This window comes from Leucopleurus acutus (genome assembly GCF_964270905.1).
Source record: "Leucopleurus acutus genome assembly, chromosome: 6".
NCBI lineage: Eukaryota > Metazoa > Chordata > Mammalia > Artiodactyla > Delphinidae > Leucopleurus > Leucopleurus acutus.
This window is the reverse complement of record NC_139149.1, coordinates 108,631,496-108,648,180: the sequence shown is the minus strand read 5'-3', so window position 1 is coordinate 108,648,180 and position 16,685 is coordinate 108,631,496. Positions and strand designations below refer to the sequence as shown.

General features: G+C 38.7%; 1 pseudogene across 1 annotated transcript in view; it reads left to right on the top strand.

Annotated features, from left to right (window-relative positions):
- The first annotated feature begins 1,890 nt into the window (after positions 1–1,890).
- Positions 1,891–16,685, top strand: part of LOC309962976 (large ribosomal subunit protein eL8-like) — a 32,334-nt pseudogene continuing 17,539 nt past the window's right edge. The window contains exons 1-2 of the transcript in view: positions 1,891–1,963; positions 2,278–2,367. The product of the transcript in view is annotated as a large ribosomal subunit protein eL8-like (transcript). The remainder of the gene's footprint in view (positions 1,964–2,277; positions 2,368–16,685) is intronic.

Sequence of the window (16,685 nt, the reverse complement as noted above, 5' to 3'; positions counted from 1 at the left end):
AGAATTACATAATGCATTAAACATGCACGCTTTGGAAGCAGATTCTTCTGGTTCAGGTCCCTTGTCCTGCCTTTTGCTAGCTAAATTTCTCCTGAATCGTTCCATTGGTTTCTCTTTTTTAAAATGAAGTTGATACTCCCTACCTCACCATTTAGGAGGATTCAAAGAACTGATAATGCATATAAATTGCTTAACAAACCTTCCAGTACATAAAATATTAGCTATCATTTTCATGAATAGGTTTAGGTGATTTTTTCAAAATACACCACACAAAAGCATGTTTCTACAATGTGAGAGAGTATGTATGTGTGTACAGTTGAGAACATAGGAAATTTCGAATCATGGCATGACAATATTCAGACTTTTAACTCTTGGTGTTCTTTGAAGGATAGATGATTAGAAACACTGTACAGCTGTTGAAAGGCATACATAAACTTATGTAAATAAAGTCTCTTTATTTCTGCAGAGACGCTAACAATGTAAACAGATGTTGTAGACTTGCGGCCTAAGAGAGCTGTAAGGGGCAATGGTTTCAGCATCCTTGTGTCCCAAGGCACTGAGAGAAGAATGCTATGCTCATAGAATGCTTCAAACAAATGTTACTCTTATTATTATCATTAGCATCATTATAGGACAAACAAAACAAGAGCAAGAATAAATATGAGTTCTCTTAGCCCAAGTTTTTAATTTTACTGATAAGTATATCAGACTTACTCAAGGTCACAAAAGGGGTATTCCCTGAGTCTGTAATGGAAAGGACTCTCTATTTCCAGTTTTTCCCTCTACTCCGTGTTGATGATAACCTACTGTATTAGTTTGTTAGGGATGCCATAATAGAATACCATAGAGTGGGGTCATAAACAACAGAAATTTATTTTCTCACGGTTCTGGAGGTTGAAAGTCCAAGATCAAGGTGGTGGTAGGGTTGGTTTCTCCTGCAACTTCTAGTTTTGGCTTGTAAATGGTCCCACTGTCTCCTCACATGGTCTTTCCTCAATGCATACACATCCAAGATATCTCTTCCTCTTCCTATAAGACCACTGGTTATATTAGATTAGGGCCCCACCCAATGACCTAGTTTAACCTTAATTATCTCTTTAAAGACCCAAGTATAGTTACATTGGCATTAAGGCTTCAACATACGGATTTGGAAGAGGGGGACATAAATCAGTCCATAATGCCTATCCATGAAAATATTATTTTTCTAATATTGTTCTATGTTCTTCTCCTAAGTTGAAACCTTGCTGGATATGTCTGTGTCCAGATCTATGTTTATAGACGTGTATGTTAAATGTTAAACCTAATCATCCCATCCTGGTACTCAGCATTCAGAGATCAGGTCAATCTGCCAAACAGAATAAACAAAAACCACATTTTCAGAACAATTCAACATTTTAATTTCAATTGTAAATTATCAGCAGCTTTGTTATATTTAAGCGAGTAGGAAATGCATTTCAGGTTAAATGGGAAAAGTTGTTATTTATATTTCTTATCAAGGTTTTATCTTGAAACTAGTTTAACAGCAGTGACAAATGCTTCTGTCTAAGTGTTTTCTGCACTCTTAAAGTTTAGTCTTCCAGGTTGAGTCTTTTTTTTCAACTTATTTATTTTATTTATTTGGCTATGTTGGGTCTTAGTTGCGGCAGCTGGGCTCTTCGTTGGGCACGCAGGCTTCTCTCTAGTTGTGGAGCGTGGGCTCCAGAGTGCACAGGCTCGGTAGTTGTGGCAGGTGGGCTTAGTTGCCCTGTGACATGTAGGATCTTAGTTCCCCTACCAGCGATCAAACCCGCGTCCTCTGCATTGGAAGGCGGCTTCTTAACCACTGGACTACCAGGGAAGTTCCCCCCAGGTAGATTCTTTATCAGAAAAGAAAAAATCTGGATGGGGAACATGACCTGCATGCTTCAAGGAAGTATAGCTGTAGATGGAGACAGAGGTTACAGAGATAGAGATGGAGGTGGAGGTAAGGTTAGAGATAGGGATGGAGATGGACATGGGTATTTCATAGATGTTTCTGTGTAGGGTTACACATTTTGTTGTTCGAGAAAACATTTTATTCCTATCCGTGAACGTATATGAAGGCAAATCCATCTCTTTTCACAAACTTATGTCCCCAGTGTAAGACAACCTATTTACAGAGCCTACTGAGGGCACAGAAGTTTCAGACTCACTTAAAGGGAAATACATGTAAATGGTTGAACTGCTGGGAACCACTTTTTTGCATGAGAGAACACAGCAAGTATTTTCCATAAATGTAATAATTATTTTATATTATAGTTGAAAAACATAGTGTTTTGATGACTCGATCAGAGCTGACACTTGGGGGCAGATGTGCCCAGGAACCAGACTGGGGCCCTGTCTCTACAGGTAGGCAGAGCTGCTTCTCTTACAATGCTTGGCTCCATTTTGTAGAACAGGAACCTGAAGCCCAGAGAGATGAGTGGTTTTTAAAAATTCAACTGATGAGGAAGTGGTAGAGATGAAATGGAAGCCAGGGAGCTTCATTCTCACTGAGTGAGACACAATACAGACTGCTCAATGTTCAGCATTGCTGTTTTTGTTAGCTACCGGGGAAAAAAACAACAACAAGATATATTGTGATAAATTAAACATTACTTGGATTTACGCACTCACATCTCTACAGGCTTGCGGCCATCCTTTGGAGAGTAAGAAGGTCTAAGGGCGCCCTACAGGTTTGGAAACAGCTGGGAGAGTTTAGTTGTCCGATATGGCTCTTGTGAAGACCCCACCAAAATGTTTGACCCGGGGATCCATTGTCTTGGGGATAGAAACTGTAAAGGTAGCTAGTGTACATGGGGTAGCCAGCAAGCAAGTGGTCACCCAGTTATGAGAGAGACCACACTTGACCATGGCCCATAATGGGGATCTTCATATTGGCTTAGAGTCCCACCTAAGGTATAAAATACCGCTTATCTCTCACATAATCTAAATTCATCCCATTGAAAATAAACTTCTGAGAAGGTAACTCTGAAACTGGAAATTCTTTGTTTGGCTATGTTGTAAACCTTGGACATTTTCTCGTACAGAGCTGTCAGGTGGTACAGAGGTTCAAGTCTCTCCTTGTTCATCACATACCACTAAAATATAAAATCAAAACCAAATTCTTGGGAATTCCTCGGGAGTCCAGTGGTTAGGACTCTGTTCTTCCACTGCAGGGGACACGGGTTCGATCCTCGGTAGTGGAACTAAGATCTCACAAGCTACGTGTGTGGCCAAAAAAACCAAAACCAAAACAAGTTCTTAGTATCTTTTCCTGAAATATGATACAGTTAAGTGCCATTGATGCTGGTTTTTTAAGTCATAGAAGACAGATCTTTATTGCCTAGGTGAGCAATGAGAGGAAAGAAAGAACAGTGGAGAATCTGTGACCACCTAAAGATACATTTTAGCCCTTGGATTTAACCTTCTCCAGTAAAACATTACTCAGAAAGGCAGTTTTTCACAAAGAACGTTAACTGATTTTTTTGCTGTTGTTTGTTTTTCCTTTTTTTTTTTTTTCCTCTGAGCCACTTACCCTCTGGTGGAGATGCTGGAGAATAATGAGATAGTCACAAGACAGTTTAGCGATTGGAAGAAGAGTTCTAGACGAACTGTAGATGGGGAAAAATGAGCATCCAGTGACTGGTCAGCTGAACTTGGATGTCATTTTACACACTCTGCTGTTTGCTCCTCTGCACAAGCCATGTAGTGTTTAAATGCTAATGGGATGTCAGTATTTTCTTTAGTATTTAGACAACAGAAATCCTAAAGAGATATTTCTAAGCCTGCACACGAGTTTCCATAGCAATCTTTGGCTTGGAGTAAAATTAGGATAAAGAACCCAACATAACTTTAAAATCTCAACTAACCCACAGCAACAGGTTTTACCACAAGACAGACATTTCTATTGGGAATACTGATCTGATTAAGTGTCCACAACAGAGAACTTTATTTAGCGGTACCATCTGCAGCCATAATTAGTCTGAACTTGTGAAAATGAAGAGTTTGACAGGAGATATGACATTCATTTCTGAGAAAGGAGAACTTCCTTATTTTGCATGGATGAAAGCACAGAAATGTAATGAAAATGTATTCACTGAGATGCTACAGGAACTCGTTAGGAGCTTTTAAACAGAGAGAGGGAGAAAACTGGAAAATTACTTGCGACTGGAAGTTGAGTTAGTAGCCTGCTGACTTAACACTTCTTCCTACAAGCGTAGCTTCTTTTCTGGTTGGAGCCACAGTGGATGACTTTCATGCAAACCCAGAAGCTAGAACTGCCCAAGGATGTAGAGATGCTAACCAATTATTTAAGCCTCCATGGGCACCTGGACCCCCCAAGATGCAGACACCTGGGCAGTGTTTCAGAGAAACAACTGATGGAGACCCCCTGGCTCTCCAGGTCTTCTTGATTTTTAATGTGCACGCTTATCACCTGGGAATCTTGTGAACATGCAGATTCTGATTGGTCTGGGATGAGATGGGGTTGAATTCTGCTTTTCTAACAAAGTGATGCTGGTCCCTACCTTAAGAAACTATCTAGACCACAGGAAATAGGAGAACATGGAGGCTCACGCACAGCCGTTCTTTCTCACCCCAGTCACAGAGTAGGTAATTTGTTTTTGCGGTACGCGGGCCTGTCACTGCTGCGGCCTCTCCCGTTGCGGAGCACAGGCTCCGGATGCCCAGGCTCAGCGGCCATGGCTCACGGGCCCAGCCGCTCCGCGGCATGTGGGATCTTCTTGGACCGGGGAACGAACCTATGTCCCCTGCATCGGCAGGCGGACTCTCTTCCCTGCACCACCAGGGAAGCCCAATGCTTTTGTCTTTTATCAGCTTCTTACTCTTTTTGTGGCTTTCTTGCCCTACCTCATTTGATATTTTTGCCATTTTGAGGTTTTCTGGAAACCCAGGGGATAGAAGTGACAAGAGAGTATGAACAGATTGTAAATGGTGATTTGCCCAAGACCTAAAAGAACCCTCTGTAGGGATACTCACAACCCATTTCTTATCCCTTACCTGTGTCTGGGGACAGACATTTTTGTCCTTGGCTTTAATCCCACATGCCAGAATTCACCAGGATAACACTCTTGACCACTCCTGGTAGAAAGAAATTCTAGCTTTTCTTTTAATATGGAACACTAACTTTAATATATTGTATGCATTAAATCTAGTGTTTGTCTTGAAGATAAACCACTACTTTAGGAAAGACATTCTTTTTCCTTTTAAAATAATGGCTGAACCTGTTATCTAAGACCCTTATATATTAAACAGATAATCTAATTGACCTTCTACTGGATTGGAATTCAGAAGATCTGACTTTTACTCCTTGCTCCATCTATCACTTATTCTGTGACCTGAGGGCAAAGGATTGATCTTTTCTGGGTCTCTGTTTCCCTATTTTATAAGGTGAAGTTTGATGAGGTGATTGCTGAAGTGTCCTCTGAAGCTATAATTCTAGAGTCCTAGTAAATAGAGTAATTGAGTTAATATACTGCAAGAGTAGATTTTACTTTTGTCACCATCGTATATTTTGGAAAATTGTTTAATTTTTGTCCCCTTTAGATTCCACATCCACGTTGAGGGCTTAATTAGCAGCATAGGTAGCTCAGTGAGAGATCAGTTAATTCCAGTCTTATTACTTGACCATTTCTTTCTTAGTAGGTTAGAAATCTTCCATTTTGGGGGAGAAATATGCTGGGATAGGAATCATATAGTGCAATAATCTCTGTTAAGAATATTTACTTTTAAAAAATGGCAGCTTTATTGAGATATAATTTACATACCATATAATCCTATAATTTACCCTTGTACAGTGTACAATTGAATGGTTTTAAGCATATTCACAGAGTTGTGTAACCATTACCACACTCAATTTTAGAACATATCATCATCCCACAAAGAAAGTGCATACCCATTAACAATCACGCTCATTTCTCCTCAGATCGCCCCATCCCCACCTCTAGGCAACCACTAATCTCTTTTTGTGTCCCTGGATTTGCCTATTCTAGACATTTCATATAAATGGCATCATACAATAGGTGGCCTTTGTGACTGAGTGATTTCATTTAGCATGATGTTTTCAAGGTTCATGCATAGTATAGCATGAATCAGTACTTTATTTCTTTTTATTGCCAAATAATGTTCAATTGTATGGATGTACCACATTTCATTTCTCCATTGATTCTCATTAGGATTATTTTCATTTCTGGTTATTATGAATAATTCTGTTATGAACATACATACCTGTGGGTTTTTTTTTACATCTTTATTGGAGTATAATTACTTTACAATGATGTGTTAGTTTCTGCTTTATAGCAAAGTGAATCAGTTATACATATACATATGTTCCCATATCTCTTCCCTCTTGTGTCTCCCTCCCTCCCACCCTCCCTACATACCTGTATATTTATGTGGACATGTTTTTATTTCTCTTAGATACCTAGGAGTGAAACTGATAGGTCATGTCATAACTCTATGTGTAACCTTTTTTTTTTTTTGGCCATGCCACATGGCATGTGGGACCTTAATTCCCCGACCAGCAATCGAACCCTGAACCCGTGCCCCCTACATTGGAAGTGCGGAGTATTAACCACCAGACCACCAGGGAAGTCCCCTTTATGGTTAATATTTTGAGGAATTAATAGACTATTTCCAAAGAGGCTGCCCCATTTTACATTCCCACCAGCAGTGTGCAGGGGTTCCAAATTGTCCACTTCCTTGACATTATTGTCTGACTTTTTGACAATAATCATCCTGTGAGTGTAAAGTGACATCTCATTGTGGTTTTGATTTGTATTTCCCTAATGCCAATGCAAATAATATTGAGAATATTTTCATGTGGTTATTAGCCATTTGTATATCTTCTTTAGAGAAATGTCTATTATTCATTTTCAAATGGGGTTGTATTTTTATTATTGAGTTGTAAGTGTTCTTTATATATTCGATGTACAAGCCCCTTATCAGATGTATAATTTGAAAATATTTTCTCTTAGACTGAAGACTGTCTTTTCACTTTGGTAATGATGTACTTAGAATAACAAAAATGTTTAATTTTGATGAAGTTTTTATTTATTTTTCCTTTTGTTGCTTGTCCTTTTGATGTCATATCTAAGAAACCACGTTCAAAATCTTACACCTATTGAGAACTCCTACTCTTGGATCAAAACATAAAAAAATATATCTAAAATAATTCAGAGTTCCAAAAACTTATATATTAAACACACAAGTTGATAAACAATTTAAAGAAGTTTTGACAGAAGGACAGCTGGCCACTTGGGAAATTTTCATATCCATAGGCCATATGACACTTTGACCATTTCCTCTGTCACATCATTAGGCCAGATTGCAAAAACACATTAAAGATGCTTAATTATTTGGGGAACAACTTATCTCCTAAGGGATATAAGCCAGTTGGAAAACATGCTGAGCTCAAAATTCATAAAGCAGGCATCATGTGTCTTATTTGCCTGTGACTGGTTCATACTGAGACTCTTTATAACAGTATCTAACACCTACTGAATACTTTAAAGAACTCAATTAACTGACGAACAGCTGGATGCTCATTTAATCCTGTCCCTTCTCTCGAAATCTCTTAGACTTCTGTAAAGTGATAACCTATTAATTCAAATCACCAGCATATCTCATGGTGCTTTATGTGACCTAGACCAAATGAAATACTTTGAATAAAAACCAAAGTTGCTTTCTATTTTTCAAGTATTGAAAGCTTTTCTTCCTAGTTGTGAATGTATGCTTTGATACCGTAAAAGCCAAAAGTGGGTTTTCTTTACTCTAAAAATGTTATTATAACATTCAAGAGACAACTAAGCATTTCCTTATAGTACCGTCTGAATGAAAGTTTCCTTTGGCACACGCTCTTCCACTCTTTGCTTCGTACCTGTATATTTTACTCATTATAACCACAGTGAATATATTTTCAAAGAGCGTTTTAGGATATTGTCTTTCCAGTACACCGGAGCAAGGAGAGCCTGATATCTACATGGTTAAGAGGGTTACAGATTTGCTAAGTGACTTTGCTCAAGGTGGTGATGTCCTATTTTTAGAGATAGATTCAAAGCGAGAGCAGCGTCTGATGACCTCGTTTGTCCTCTGCATGATCTTTACACACCTTTAGGATACACTTCCTATTCTGCTGAATTTTCTGTCCTCCTCCCCTTTCACAAACAGGGAAAATTATGGCTGTATTCTTCCCTTGGGCTGTGCAATTCAGCCCCTGGCCACGTCTCAGATTTCTTCCCACACTGCTTCCCCCGTAGCTGGCTCTGCTCCAGACACCAAGGCCAAGAGCTTTCTTTCCTCCGAGCTTTTCACTTGCCGTCCCTTCCACTGGGAACACTGTGTGCCTGGATTTTGCGCGTTTGGCTGCTTCTTAAACTTAGTCTCAGCTGAACATGACCTCAGGGAGAACTGGTCATCCTAATCGGAGGTTCCTCTCCCTCCCCTTTCTCCCCACTTCACATCACTCTGTCTTATTTTCTTCACAGTGCTTATTTTTGAGAATCTATCATCTAAAATCTGACATGTACGGGGACTTATTTGTTTATCGTCCGTTCCCCCTCTGCTGACAAATGAATATTTCATAAGGTGGGAATCCTGTCTGTCTTTTTCCCCAGTATAAACCGGTACTTACTACCACACTTGGCATAGTAAGTCCTCCATAAATATTTACTGCATGAATAAATGAGTAAAAGTGTATACTTAAGCAAAGCTTTTTTTTTTTTTTTCCATACTGGTGTCCTTTCTTCCTTACTCTCCCTTCTGAACTCAGTGAAAGCAGGTTACTTTGGTTTTTATATTTTGTAATAGGTGTGAAAAACAACCAAAAAGGAAAGCACTCGAAAAGACATGGATGGTGGCACGTGAGGTTAATGAGTATCATAATGTCTTTCAGCAGAAGCTCTGGTGTTACTCGTGACCCAAAAGCATTCCCTTGAGACACATTTTTCAATACCTCTAGTCAGGCAAAACTACAGTGTAATAGCAACTTTCTTGATAGGCGAATGATTTGCTTCCATTCTGCTTGTATAATATTCTATTTTGACATCATTTCGTGCATCTTCTGCCTGTGTTTGAGCCTGGAAACATTGCCCGATGATAAAAAGAAAGAAGAAAGTGTTCTAGTACTTTGATTGTGAATTTGATGTCAAAAATAAAGACCAGTTGTGACTGGGTTGAAAAGGGATTGAAACACTAAGAGAAAGTAGATTGCTCACGCCATTTTATTCTGAAGTTGGATCTCATGAACAATTGAATTGTCACTTCTGCACCAATCCGAACCTCAAACTATATAGTTGAATGTGTTGTCATCCTAGATCAACCGGATCTCTCAGAAAACAAGTTAAATAAATAAAAAATGGAATAAAGTTGGCCTGGCCAAATAAAATGAAAATTGACTCCAAAAGTAAAATCCTTTTTCTTCGAAGAACTAGTTTTCCTTCCTTTCCCTGGGGACATGACTCACTGCCCTTTGAACAAAACAATCTTCTTGGCATTCACTTCAGGAGCTCCTCCTAGCACTGAATATTATTCCCCAATCATCCTGTAAGCCTTTTCCACTGTCCTATTCAGTCTCTTCACCAGGATGAGGGACCAGTTGTAAGAGAATTCTGCAGGGGTCTATTTCATTTCAAAGTGGGAAATGCTTGGCACCAGGGAGCACCATGCTGAGATTGAAAAATAAAATGAGAACTTATAGGTCTACATGCCAGGCTCTGGGATTCAGTTTTTGTCGAGGTGGCAGCTGGAGATCAGGGAACAATTTACCTGCGGGCGGGATGGGTGGAGGGAGAAAGGATGCTCTATCAAGAAGCAGCATGTAAGAGTTTCAGACTTAAGCCATTTATTATGTTCTTGATCACATAGTTTTGTGGTTTTTTTGTTGTTTTTTTGTTGTTTCTTTTTTTGCGGTACACGGGCCTCTCACTGTTGTGGCCTCTCCCGTTGCGGAGCACAGGCTCCGGACGCGCAGCCTCAGCGGCCATGGCTCACGGGCCTAGCCGCTCCGCGGCATGTGGGATCTTCCCGGACCGGGGCACGAACCCGTGTCGCCTGCATCGGCAGGCGGACCCTCAACCACTGCGCCACCAGGGAAGATTTTTTTTAATGTCTTTATTGGAGTATAATTGCTTTACAATGTCGTGTTAGTTTCTGCTTTATAACAAAGTGCATTAGCTATAAGTATACATGTATCCCCCTATCCCCTCCCTCTTGCGTCTCCCTCCCACCCTCCCTATCCCACCCCTCTAGGTGGTCACAAAGCACCGAGCTGATCTTCCTGTGCTATGTGGCTGCTTCTCAGTAGCTATCTATTTTACATTTGGTAGTGTATATATGTTCATGGCACTCTCTCACTTCGTTCCAGCTTACCCTTCCTGTTCCCCGTGTCCTCAAGTCTATTCTGTAGGTCTGCATCTTTATTCCTGTCCTGCCCCTAGGTTCTTCAGAACATTTTCTTTTTCTTTTTTTTTTTAGATTCCATATATATGTGTTAACGTACAGTATTTGTTTTTCTGTTTCTGACTTACTTCACTCTGTATGACAGTCTCTAGGTCCATCCACCTCACTACAAATAACTCAATTTCATTTCTTTTAATGGCTGAGTAATATTCTACTGTATATATTTGCCACATCCTCCTTATCCATTCATCTGTCAATGGACAGTTAGCTTGCTTCCATGTCCTAGCTATTGTAAATACAGCTGCAATTACCATTGTGATACATGACTGTTTTTGAATTATGGTTTTCTCAGGGTAATGCCCAGTAGTGGGATCGCTGGGTTGTATGGTAGTGCTATTTTTGGTTTTTTAAGGAACCTCCATACTGTTCTCCATAGTGGCTGTATCAAGTTACATTCCCACCAACAGTGCAAGAGGGTTCCCTTTTCTCCACACCCTCTCCAGCATTTATTGTTTGTAGAATTTCTGATGATGTTCATTCTGACTGGTGGGAGGTGGTACCTCATTGTAGTTTTGATTTGCCTTTCTCTAATGATTAGTGATGTTGAGCATTCTTTCTTGTGTTTGTTGGCAATCTGTATACCTTCTTTGGAGAAATGTCTATTTAGGTCTTCTGCCCATTTTTGGATTGGGTTGTTTGTTTTTTGGATATTAAACTACATGAGCTGCTTGTAAATTTTGGAGATTAATCCTTTGTCAGTTGCTTCATTTGCAAATATTTTATCCCATTCTGAGGGTTGTCTTTTCGTCTTGTTTATGGTTTCCTTTGCTGTGCAAAAGCTTTTAAGTTTCATTAGGTCCCATTTGTTTATTTTTGTTTTTATTTCCATTTCTCTAGGAGGTGGGTCAAAAAGGATCTTGCTATGATTTATGTCATAGAGTCCTCTGCCTATGTTTTCCTCTAAGAGTTTTCTACTGTCTGGCCTTACATTTAGGTCTTTAATCCATTTTGAGTTTATTTTTGTGTATGGTGTTAGGGAGTGTTCTAATTTCATTCTTTTACATGTAGCTGTCCAGTTTTCCCAGAACCATTTATTGAAGAGGATGTATTTTCTCCATTGTATGTTCTTGCCTCCTTTGTCATAAATTAGGTGACCATATGTGCATGGGTTTATCTCTGGGCTTTCTATCCTATTCCATTGATCTATATTTCTGTTTTAGTGCCAGTACCATACTGTCTTGATGACTGTAGCTTTGTAATACAGTCTGAAGTCAGGGAGCCTGATTCCTCCAGCTCCATTTTTCTTTCTCAAGATTGCTTTGGCAATTCGGGGTCTTTGCATTTCCATACAAATTTTGAATTTTTTTGTTCTATTTCTGTGAAAAATGCCAGTGGTAGTTTGATAGGGTTTGCACTGAATCTTTAGATTGCTTTGGGGAGTATAGTCAGTTTCACAATGTTGATTCTTCCAATCCAAAAACATGGTATATCTCTCCATCTGTGTCTCATCTTTAATTTCTTTCATCAGTGTCTTATAGCTTTCTGCGTACTGGTCTTTTGTCTCCTTAGGTAGGTTTATTCCTAGGCATTTTATTCTTTTTGTTGCAATGGTAAATGGCAATCCTACCTCAAGAAACAAGAAACATCTCAAATAAACAACCTAACCTTACACCTAAAGCAATTAGAAAAAGAAGAGCAAAAAATCCCCAAGTTAGCAGGTGAGAAGAAATCATAAAGATCAGATCAGAAATAAATGAAAAAGAAATGAAGGAAATTATAGCAAAGATCAATAAAACTAAAAGCTGGTTCTTTGAGAAGATAAACAAAATTGATAAACCATTAGCCAGACTCATCAAAAAAAAAAAAGGGAGAAAACTCAAATCAACAGAATTAGAAATGGAAAAGGAGAAGTAACAACTGACACTGCAGAAATGCAAAGGATTATGAGAGATTACTACAAGCAACTATATACCAATAAAATGGACAACGTGGAAGAAATGGAGAAATTCTTAGAAAAGCACAACCTTCTGAGACCGAACCAGGAAGAAACAGAAAATATAAACAGACCAATCACAAGCACTGAAATTGAGACTGTGATTAAAAATCTTCCAACAAACAAAAGCCCAGGACCAGATGGCTTCACAGACAAATTCTATCAAACATTTAGAGAAGAGCTAACACCTATCCTTCTCAAACTCTTCCAAAATATAGCAGAGGGAGGAACACTCCCAAACTCATTCTACAAGGCCACCATCACCCTGATACCAAAACCAGACAAAGATGTCACTAAGAAAGAAAACTACAAGCCAATATCACTGATGAACATAGATGCAGAAATCCTCAACAAAATACTAGCAAACAGAATCTAACAGCACATTAAAAGGATCATACACCATGATCAAGTGGGGTTTAACCCAGGAATGCAAGGATTCTTCAATATATGCATATCAATCATTGTGATACACCATATTAAAAATTGAAGGAGAAAAACCATATGATCATCTCAATAGATGCAGAAAAAGCTTTTGACAAAATTCAACACCGATTTATGATAAAAACCCTGCAGAAAGTAGGCATAGAGGGAACTTACCTCAACATAATAAGGGCCATATATAACAAACTCACAGCCAACATCATTCTCAATGGTGAAAAACTGAAGCCATTTCCTCTAAGACCAGGAGCAAGACAAGGTTGTCCACTCTCACCACTGTTATTCAATAGAGTTTTGGAAGTTTTCGCCACAGCAATCAGAGAAGAAAAAGAAATAAAAGGAATCCAAATCAGAAAAGAAGAAGTAAAGTTGTCACTGTTTGCAGATGACATGATACTATACATAGAGAATCCTAAAGATGCTACCAGAAAACTACTAGAGCTAATCAGTGAATTTGGTAAAGTAGCAGGATACAAAATTACTGCACAGAAATCTCTTGTATTCCTATACACTAATGATGATCACATAGAATTTTAATTCTACACTAGCATGTGGGGTAGAAATGTAAGAAGAGAGAAAATGGAAGAAGTATAAGAGAAAGAAAGAGTAAGGTATTAGGGGGCCATTGATAGACTGAAATATTCACATAAAGGAAGACCTCCTTGTCCCACACCTCTTAATCCAGAAAATGCATTTTCTGATAAGTCATCCAAAACGTATGAGGGAATGTAAGCATACAATGTTTATTTTTAAAGTAAATTTTTTCAGTTCTTGGAGGAATTTTCCAATGTTTACAAGAATCACTTATTTACACACCTCTAATTATGTAACTATAACCATAAAGTCCCCTAAATTAATGTAAAATATTTTAATATAATCATATTTAACTTTTATTCATTGTTCATTGTGCTGTTTTGAATGTCTTACTTTTATCACTAATTTCTTCCTCAGACCCTCCCTATGAAGACATAATAGCCTCTTTTACTATGTCTGTTTTATAGACGAGAACACTGAGCCATGGTGTAGATGAGGAACTTACTCAAAATGGTAAAGAAGTCTCTAGGAATAGACTTGCAGATATAAATGTATTAGAAGATGGAGAACATTATTAGATCCAAGAAATTTGACAGTGCTACAACAGTATTATATAATACACAGTCCATCTAAATAAGTGGGTGAACTTTGGAGACTTAGTAGAGTTTGTCCTTGAACTTGGTTAGGCACTAGATTTCTTTTTCTACTGTGATTGGGTTATTAGAAAGGGTTGTTTCTTAGAATAAACCACTTTGTCACATTCAGTGAAAAAGTTGACCATCCAGTTTTTTCTTTTAATTTTTTTTTGTTGTTGTTGTTTTTGGTGAGGTATGCTTGTTGGAAAAATAGACACTCAGAATACCCAGTGTTTGGTCACACCCATTCAAGAGCAAATGGGATAGCTCTTCACTTTAGAAAGAAGGACGTCAGCAGAATTTTTCCAGGGGTTCTAATCCAGGTAGGCTGAGCAGTGAGTGGTTCATTCATACATTTATTCGTCAAATAATGTTTGGATACCTATTATACATCAGACACTCTTTTAAGTATTAGGAATAAAAATATGCATAACATTAAAACCTTTATAATTGCCATAGCCTGTTCCCTTAAAGAGCTCAGTTCACTGAGGAGATGAACTTGGAAACAGGAGGATGATCGGAGACTGAAGAATATGTAACCTTACCATGAGGGACTTCCCTGGTGGTCCAGGATTTAAGACTTCATGCTCCCAATGCAGGGGGCATGGGTTTGATCTCTTGTCAGAGATCTAAGGTCCCGCAAGCTGCCCTGGCGTGACCAAAAAACAAAAAAGGCCTTACCACGAGAGCTGGGGTGGCAATGAGAAGTGGAAAGCATTTCAGGTAGTCTGGACTGTATGGGAAAAATGCACTGATGAGAAACTATGTAAAATGACTAGAGATCCGTTAGAAAGGATTCAGGGTGATTTTGGAGATGACTTATCTATTACTGACACTAGACATGACATTCTAGGGCCCCATCTGCTATTGTCCTATTATATATATTCAAGACAGCTTCCTTTCTCCAATACTCCCTACCACCTAAACAAACCTGGAACAGCTTCTTCCCTTTCCCACAGCCCCTTTGGTTAGAATATGCTATATTCAATCAGGGCTTACTATGACTCAGGCAAAGAGCTAAGCACTTTCATTCGTTACCTCATTCATCTTTAGACAACGTCTACAAAGTGGTTTTCTTTATGATGACTCTTTCACCAACAATGCAATCCTAAAGAAGAACATTTCAAGATGTCTTAATAAATAGCGCAACTGGGACTCAAAACCACGTCTATTTAACACTAAAATCTATGTTCTTAAATTGTCACTCTTCTGCCCTCCCTAAGAAAAAGCTAAGCCTTTTGTGATATTTCCTCTTCCAGTCCTCGTAAAAATGCAAATTGTGACTATTACAGGTGAACAATTTCACAGAGTGAGTGGACAGCCTTAGTGTTGATGCTTGGAGAAGGTAACAAATTCTCTTTTCAAAAATAAACATGTTGGTTATTTCAAACCAATTTTATCTGGTTAAAATAAAAGGGGATGCTCCATAGTGTAAATATCTTTGTATCGCACACCCCAATGAAGAGAAAGACTCTGCTTCCCATGAGTCCTCTTCACCCACAAGAATGCACATGACAATTTTTATCTCATGCTCCTTATTATCTAGTAGATATCTTCTATTATTCTGTTGTAGAAACATACACATAAGTTACAGATATAAATACAGATAGTCTATCTATCTATCTATATATATATATAGTCTATTTTTATATTATACCTTTTATTATATGATAGACATATGCCAGAGACTCAAACAGCAATGCTTCACTTTTGGGTTATCTTGCAATTCAAAACCTCAAAAACTATTGAAGATTTGCAGTCAGCAAATCAGTATGGAAAGAAAAGGAGACCTGAGTTTTGGTTTCAGATCTTCAACTAACTAACTCTGTAGGTGGTTACTTTGAGCGTCAGTTTCCTAATCTATGGGATGTGGAGAATACACAATTTCTAACGTCTTTTTCAATTTCCAGAGTGCAGTCATTCTAATGGTTTAGTGGTTTCCATGCCCTGGTTGTTAAAAAGCAACTCAGAGGCCTTTCTGTTAGCATAGCTGATGAGCAGTTAATTCTTTTCTTTAATCTTGGCCAGAATGGAGTAAGTCGCTAAGGTCTAGTAAATCTGAAAGAATGAGAAACAAGACTGGGTTTTAATGGGTAAGGAACAACCTAGATGATCCAAGTCTGAATGGGTCCCGGAATAAGCTTCCTGGTGGTTAGGAAGAAGAATGAGGACAACAGGGAAAATTATAAAGCTCTGCATACAATGACTTGGTCCCAGATTGATCCTGAAGCTTCCACTCGGTTGGTGAAACGACAGTGCTGCCTTGAGTAGCCAGACAGGCAGCAGCCCGGATGTCTCCATGTGCCTGCAGAGATACTAAGTAAACTCATCCATAGAAAATGAAAGGAAAATTCAATTTAATTGAATGGCAGCTCCCTTTCAATGAAGAGGGAGAAAAGCAGACATCCTTAGGTCTCTCAGTCATATCCTGAGGAGAGGGTTATTTATAATCAGTCAAGGCAGGATTTTCTATCTTTAGGCTTTGGAAAAAGTGCAATGTAAATGAAAGATGAGCCTCCTTTCTGTCACGGGGATAATATATGCTACAGTTTGCAGAAGTTGATGGAGCAGTTTGAAAGAAGTTATAATTGACTTGAGCCAATAGCACACAAAGCACAGCTCCAGCTTCTACTGCTACCAGGTAATTATTTGATACATTTCAGGCTTGG